Here is a 7182-nt window from a genome sequence, read left to right on the forward strand (position 1 = left end):
CAGAGATCTTTAGAACTAGAGCATTCGATCAGAGAGATTATATCTTCACGAACAGATTGAAACAGCAACGCAATACATTTCTGCTCAGCGACAAACGATTCTATCTCATCAGATGTTGATAAAGTTTCACCCTTTTTGCTTCCAGCATCGTATCCATTTTTGAGACTCTTCCAGCTAGGAAAAGCAAAAGCCATCAACCAATCTTCGAATTTCTTTGCCCACCGACTATATTCTTCAACAGCCATCAACTTCAGTGGTTTGTTGTAAGTTCCGAAAGCACTTTCAACTTCCAAAGCATCCGATAATTTCTTCTTTGCATTTGGTGGGTTCTCATTGTTGTTGCTTAAAGATGTATCGTCTCCCGAATTTCCAGTAAATGCGTACATGTCGCTAAACGGGTTCATGAAAATGTCATCCATCATGAACGTACCTGAAAAATCAGCAAACACTTAGAAAAATTTTTGAAATTTTGAAAAATGGTGATTTCGAGCGAAATTAACTATTTCGAGCGAAATCAACAATCAATGTTGAGCGAAATCAGATCAGTATTTGATAACGAGCGAAATCAACAATATGGTTCGAGCGAAATCAGTTTTTGACTAATTTCGAGCGAAATCAGCTTTGTATCACACGAGCGAAATTAGCAAAGGATGACCCTACGAGCGAAATTAGGTATTTCGCTCCTAACGACCAGGATATTTTCAAGCGAAATTAGCAGTCTTCAAGCGAAACCTTCGATGTACAGTAGAAGCGAAATCAGGTTATTAGGTTGTTTTTACCATTTTTAAGCCGAATTTTAACCTGATTCTTTCTAGGATTTGTTAATTCTATGTTTTACACGTTATACTCGAAATTCAGGTCATTTCAACCGTAGGAACCAGTTCAAATCAGAAAAGTATGAGAAGAAGTGAGTAGAAGTAAGAGAATTTGGTAGAATCAAGTTGTAGTAGTATGAACTCCTCGTCCTGAGCTCTGATACCACTTGTTGGACCGTTGTATGACCCTAAATAGTCAGTTAAGGCAGTTCATCTTTGTGTACAAAGGCGAAATCAGTGTAAACAAAGTAACAACAGCTTTTCCTTTCAATTTCCTTCTCTATTAATGCTTTCTGAGTAAATTTTGACAGCAGTTCGACACCTAGCACATGACCTGATCTCGCTCCAGAAGTTACAAATGAGATTACACATAGGGTATTTATACTAAACCTGATTTCGCTCCAGACACCATGAGCGAAACCCCATGCAATCACCTTTCGGGCGAAATCACCAGGTAACCCTAGGAGCGAAACCCTCTAACAAGCCTACAGGAGCGAAATTAACAACATATATCAGATTTCGCTTCTAATGTTACCCATGACATCTAGAGCGAAATCACCCTCTAACACTACAATTCCTGTTTTCCGACTCCGTACAACCTATCTAGACCTAAGACTCGATACAGATGTAGTTAACAGACATTCAGTGTACCAACAAAAGTTTCTCCTTGGAAAGGAGTAGTCAGATTCATCAAACGAGGGAAGCTAAGTCCCAGGTATGTTGGACCTTTTGAGATTATTAGAAGAATATGACCTGTAGCTTATCAGCTACAACTGCCAGAGGAAATGGCAGGAATACATGATGTATTTCATGTATCTAATCTCAAGAAATGCTTAACTGATGAATCACTTGTAGTGCCTCTTAAGGACATAGAGGTGAATGAACAACTCAAATTTGTAGAAAGGTCTCTACAGATTGAAGACAGGAAGGTTAAGAATCTCAAGCACAAGAGATTAGTTCTAGTTAAAGTAAAGTGGGACTCCAAAAGAGGACCAGAATATACATGGGAGCTTGAATCAGCAATGCAAAGGAAATATCCACACCTGTTCCAGTAGATCTCGAGGAAGAGCTCTAAAATAAGGTGGGGAGGATATAACAACCCTCCCGAATATTTTTCCGACACCCTAATATATTTTAAAATATCCCAATATGTCCCTAAAAACACCTCATATGTGAAAAACGGACCCCGAATACCTTAAATATTATTAAAAATAATTAAAAATCAAATTTTTGGGTTTGAGGCGGGTCGCGTAAGCCACCCCCATAAGCTCACGTGGGCCGCGACAAGGTGATGACTAGCACGACCATGGGCCGCCACGTGGCCCAACACCCAACAACCCTATACGATGACCCGGACAACCTAAACCCTACCCGGTCTACTACGCGGGCCGCGTACGCCCTGGTCTCGTTTTACGCGGGCCGCGAGAAACCCAAACTCAACCCCTATATAAGAAGGAATCGGGCCTTTAGTCGAGAATCGTTCAAATTTACTTTCTCTCTCTAAATTCTTAATAGTAGGCATTATACTCGGGTATAATACCCCCCTAAATAACGAGGTTCTGCTCCGTTGTAAGTATCATAACCCCTGGATACGTATTAGATACTCTGCCCGATTGATCTAGGGTTCCGTAACGGCTGTCGTGGTTCTTGTAACAACTCTCACTAAAGTTAATAATTAGGATGGTAATTGTCTATTAAGGAAACCCTAATTGAGAGACCCAAGTGATTCTGCATAAACCCTAAAATTTCCAGAACAATTGGAATCAGGATCAGGGCCCCTAAAACTCAGGGGGGGTAAAACCCTAGTGACGATTATCAATAAATCTCGTTGTCAAATTTTAAAAATTAAAAACTGTCAACTCAGCATAGCTAGTCCCGAACCTGGCTAGCCTATAAATAGACTGCTTCCCTTACGGACCGTAAGGGAAGTGGCTTACGGTCCGTAAGCGTGTCCAAAAATCAGTATAAATAGCCGACATTGGCACTTGCATACTGTCTTTGAAACGACGTAAGAACTCTCTGTGGACGTCGAGTTATAGCAAGAACAGTTCAATAACACACACTAATTCACGAAGTGCTGCCACAATCAGGGTAAAAACTCGATCGCTATTACGATTCAACGTCCGATCGATTATAACTATCCAACGATTGTTTGAGTGCTGCTCAAATTGATCTTATACTTTGATTATTCGTCGTGATTTCGACTTGAATATTTGAGTGCTGTTCGAATTCGGACTATGCTCTGTTATTCGTCGTGAATCCGTTGAATTATTCAGTATTGCACCGTATTAATCGTTGTGAGGGTTTAATCTCGTGAATTGTCGTAACTGCTGTATTAGTTACTAACCCGTTTGTGTGTGCATTATGTTAAATTAGGTTAATCGAGGCTAATCAGTAGGCTTCTACTTTGCTCGTTAAATCTGCAATGTGAGTCATTCTCTTTTTATCAAATATGTTTTACAAAACTCCAAACTATTTTAAGTTATAATTACAGGGATTAAGTCTTTGTAATCACCAAATTACAGCTGGTATGTGGGGTTTTGTATACATTACTTGTTAATCCATCACCATTGGACAACGAGATAGCCAAGGGGTGATATGACCATAGTCACAGACCCTATTGGACAACGAGATAGCCAATAGGTGGTCGAGTGACAAATACCATGGGTAGTTGGTTGACATTGAAACATTGTAATCGCTCTTAATACTGTAAATTATAACAACCGTATGATTTTCTGCAAAGTGAATGATTCACTCAGTATTTCCCCGCTGACAAAATCTTTTTCAAACATGTTTCAGGTGATCTGTTGTGAGCTAAGAAAAGTGCTGTGGAGCACTACCAGCTTAGAGAAGTGGCTCAATGTAAATAAATAAAGAAACATGTTTTGAGAAATAAAAGATTTCCCTGTGAAATCACCTTATTGTAAATTATGGGATTTATTCCTATATTATATAAAACGAGCAGTTTTAATATTAAAAAGATCCTGTAGTAAAGACTTCCGCTGTCACCTAAATTAGATACCACGGGATTCCTGTCTCGCGACTCTTAAACCGGGTCAAACCGGGGCCGAGGGCCGTGACAGGAAAAGGTGGTATCAGAGCCACTGATCGAGCCACTGATTTAAGCCTATTACTAATTTAAATAAATTAAGTAAATACTTAATTTTTACTAATTGCCATTCTGTGATTATGTGTTTTATTAACTGATTTATTTGATTAGATACAGTATGGGTAAACAGAAGCTTTCTGCTATTTACCACAAATTAGACACTGCACCCAAGGAAAAAGGAACTTCCTCAAAATATCCCGTAAATATGGACGAGGGGATTTTTGTTCGAAAAGCACAATATGAGAATCCTCTCACCGTAGAGAAAAGAAATTCGATCATTAGGAAAAGCCAGAAACCCCAAGTCAAGAAAGTGAGGTTTAATCCAGAAATTCAGGAATTAGGCAATAATCCACCTTGGGAAGACCAATTAGATAAAAAATGGGCAAATCTGTATATGCTAGCTACCGTAGCGGAAAATGCAAACCTCTAAACTATCAATAAGCCTGGTCTAGAAGAAAACTACCATATAGTAAATAAATAAATCCTAGTGTGTTCTCTTTCCTGTTGTCTTTTGTACAAATTAGTGTGCAATAAAACTTCAATGTATATTTGTTAAACTTTGTTCCAAAGTTTTAACTTAGCATTTTTGTGCATTTTGCATATATGCTATCCAGCATGAATGAGATATCGGAAGCATTTCAGAATCTCAACCTCTACCCAGTACCAATTGAAGTCTCCCACGACTTTACTGGTTATGTTGCTGACATAGAGGAACCCCTGGAATTCCAAGCTCCACCGCTGGAAAAAGCAAAACCTAAAAAGAGAAGAAGATATGTAGGATGGAGGAAAGTGCGCAGGAGGAAGCCAGCCACTAGGAGACTTCCTAAAATAGAAAATCCCGTGAGCAAAGGAAAAGAAATAGAGACCGGAGAGAGTTCCAAACAAGCAGAAATAGAAATAAGGGAAGATACTAGGTAAAAGGGAATAGAGATCGGAGAAAGCTCTAGACAACCTGAGGAGATCACATTCCAAGACGAAATAGACCGTCTACTGTCAAATTGTGATATCATAGAACCTATCAACAATAATCTCTATTCTTACCCTGCGACAGCCCAATTTCCAATAAACCTAGAACCAGCTATTCCAGACCCACTCATCCACACACGACCTCTTGGCCAAATGGAAGAATGGTGGACAAATGACTGGCAATTCCAAAATATGATCAATAGTCCTTATACCTTCCTCCCACAGTTTGATCCAGAACCTATCCCCAATCCTCCAATGAGCAACGAAAACTTAGTCGAACTTCGTCAGTTCGGTGAAGAGCTGATAGGTACAGGGAATAGGATCCGGGAAATGGGGGAACAAATCTCCTGGAAGTACGACGAGAGAGAGCGTCGCTACTAAAACTGCCAGTTGACTAAAGGATAGTAGGATGGGAAGTGTGTCTGTATCATAATAGTAATAGTAATAGTTAAATCTAACTCTGTAAAATGGGAAATAAAACATTGTGAGTAAACAGTGTGTATGGATGCCTATATAATCTATAAAACAAAATAGAAGTCGAGACATCGACAATTTTGGTTATAGATATGTGTTGTAAGGTTTTATGTGTTTATGTGTAATTGCTTTGTTATATCTAACTGGCAATTATTTGACACTAATAATTTACACTTATACTAATTATCAGATGGAAAACGCTAGTAATGAACCAGTTAATGAAGAGAATCAATCTGAGCAAAATCAGGAAAACCAATATATGACTAGACAAGATATTGAAAATATCATCACTCAAGGGATAGCTAAGGCTATTCCTGCAATCATGGCTGCTGCTCAGAAACCTGTTGAACCGCAACAAATCATTCCTAGTAAACGTACCCAGGAAGATAATTTTAGTCATAGTGTAAATGGAGGCGGCAATCATGACAATAATAATCCACGACAGGCTCCACCTCCTAAGAAAATGAAAGCTGCAACGCCTGTTGCACTTACAAGGAATTTCTTGCTTGCAAACCTGCTGAATTTGTAGGTAACGAAGGAGCAACTGCAGTACTGCGTTGGTTAGATAAAACCGAAGCAGTAATTGCAATAAGTAAATGTGCCGAAGAAGATCAAGTTATGTATGCGTCGAATTTGTTCAAAGAAGGGGCGTTAGAGTGGTGGAACACTGTATTGCAAGCAAAAGGAAGAAGGGTGGCCTATGCAATGAACTGGGAAGAATTTAAGAGTCTTGTAGAAAGAAAATTCTGTCCCGAATACGAAAAGGAACAAATGGCCAACAAGTTCCTGAGTCATCGTATGATAGGCGTAGATTGTCGGGGATATACTTCGACATTCTTCGAATATGCGAAAGTGGTACCTACCCTGGCTTCGCCAGAACCGGTACTCATTTCCCGTTACATTTGGGGACTAATTAGTGAAATCCGTAACATCGTTAAAGCTGCGAGACCTCGCACTATTGACGATGCGGTAGAGTTAGCTAATACTCTAACAGATGAACTGGTGCGCACAAAAGAAGAAGATCGAAAGAAGGAATTGGCTCAAAAGATTACCCAAGGATTTCGTGTGGGTAATAATAATAATAAGTTCAAAAAGAAAGGAATAAGGCAATCCGCAAATCCGCCTTTTTGCAAAAATTGCAAAAAGAATCATTTTGAAAGATGCGGTATGACTTGTAACTTTTGCAAAATGGTGGGACATCGAGAAGAAGATTGTAGGAAAAAGACCAGAATCTGCTATAACTGCGGAGAAACCGGACATTTTAGACCAGAATGTCCTAAGCTGGTTAAACCAACAGACAACAGAGCTAAAACGACCGATGGAACTACTAAGAAGAATGCACGAGCATTCCAGTTGACCACTCAAGAAGCTGAACTCATCCCAGATGTGATAGCCGGTACGTTCCTAGTTCACAACGTGTTTGCAAAAGTATTATTTGACTCTGGTGCAAACCAAAGTTTTATCAATACTTCATTCTACCAAGCTCTTAACCTACCCTTAACCACCCTTAGGTAGATTTTTACGGTCAAAACCGCAGAAGGGAATTCTGTTAACGTAGATAAAGTTTTGCAAGAAGGAAAAATAGAACTATTAGGCCATAAGTTTTCCGCAAATTTGTTACCTATGAAATTAGCCGGATTCGATGTGGTATTAGGAATGGATTGGTTAGTAGCCAACCATGCTCGAATCCTTTGTGATGAGAATTCCGTAGAAATTCGTACCCCCACAGGAGAAGTAATTTTAATTACAGGAGATAAACCTCGAAAGCCACTGAAATTCATCTCAGTGATGAAATTGGCTAGTTATTCGAGAAAACAA

Source organism: Helianthus annuus, chromosome 14, assembly GCF_002127325.2.
Source record: "Helianthus annuus cultivar XRQ/B chromosome 14, HanXRQr2.0-SUNRISE, whole genome shotgun sequence".
Taxonomy (NCBI): Eukaryota; Viridiplantae; Streptophyta; class Magnoliopsida; order Asterales; family Asteraceae; genus Helianthus; species Helianthus annuus.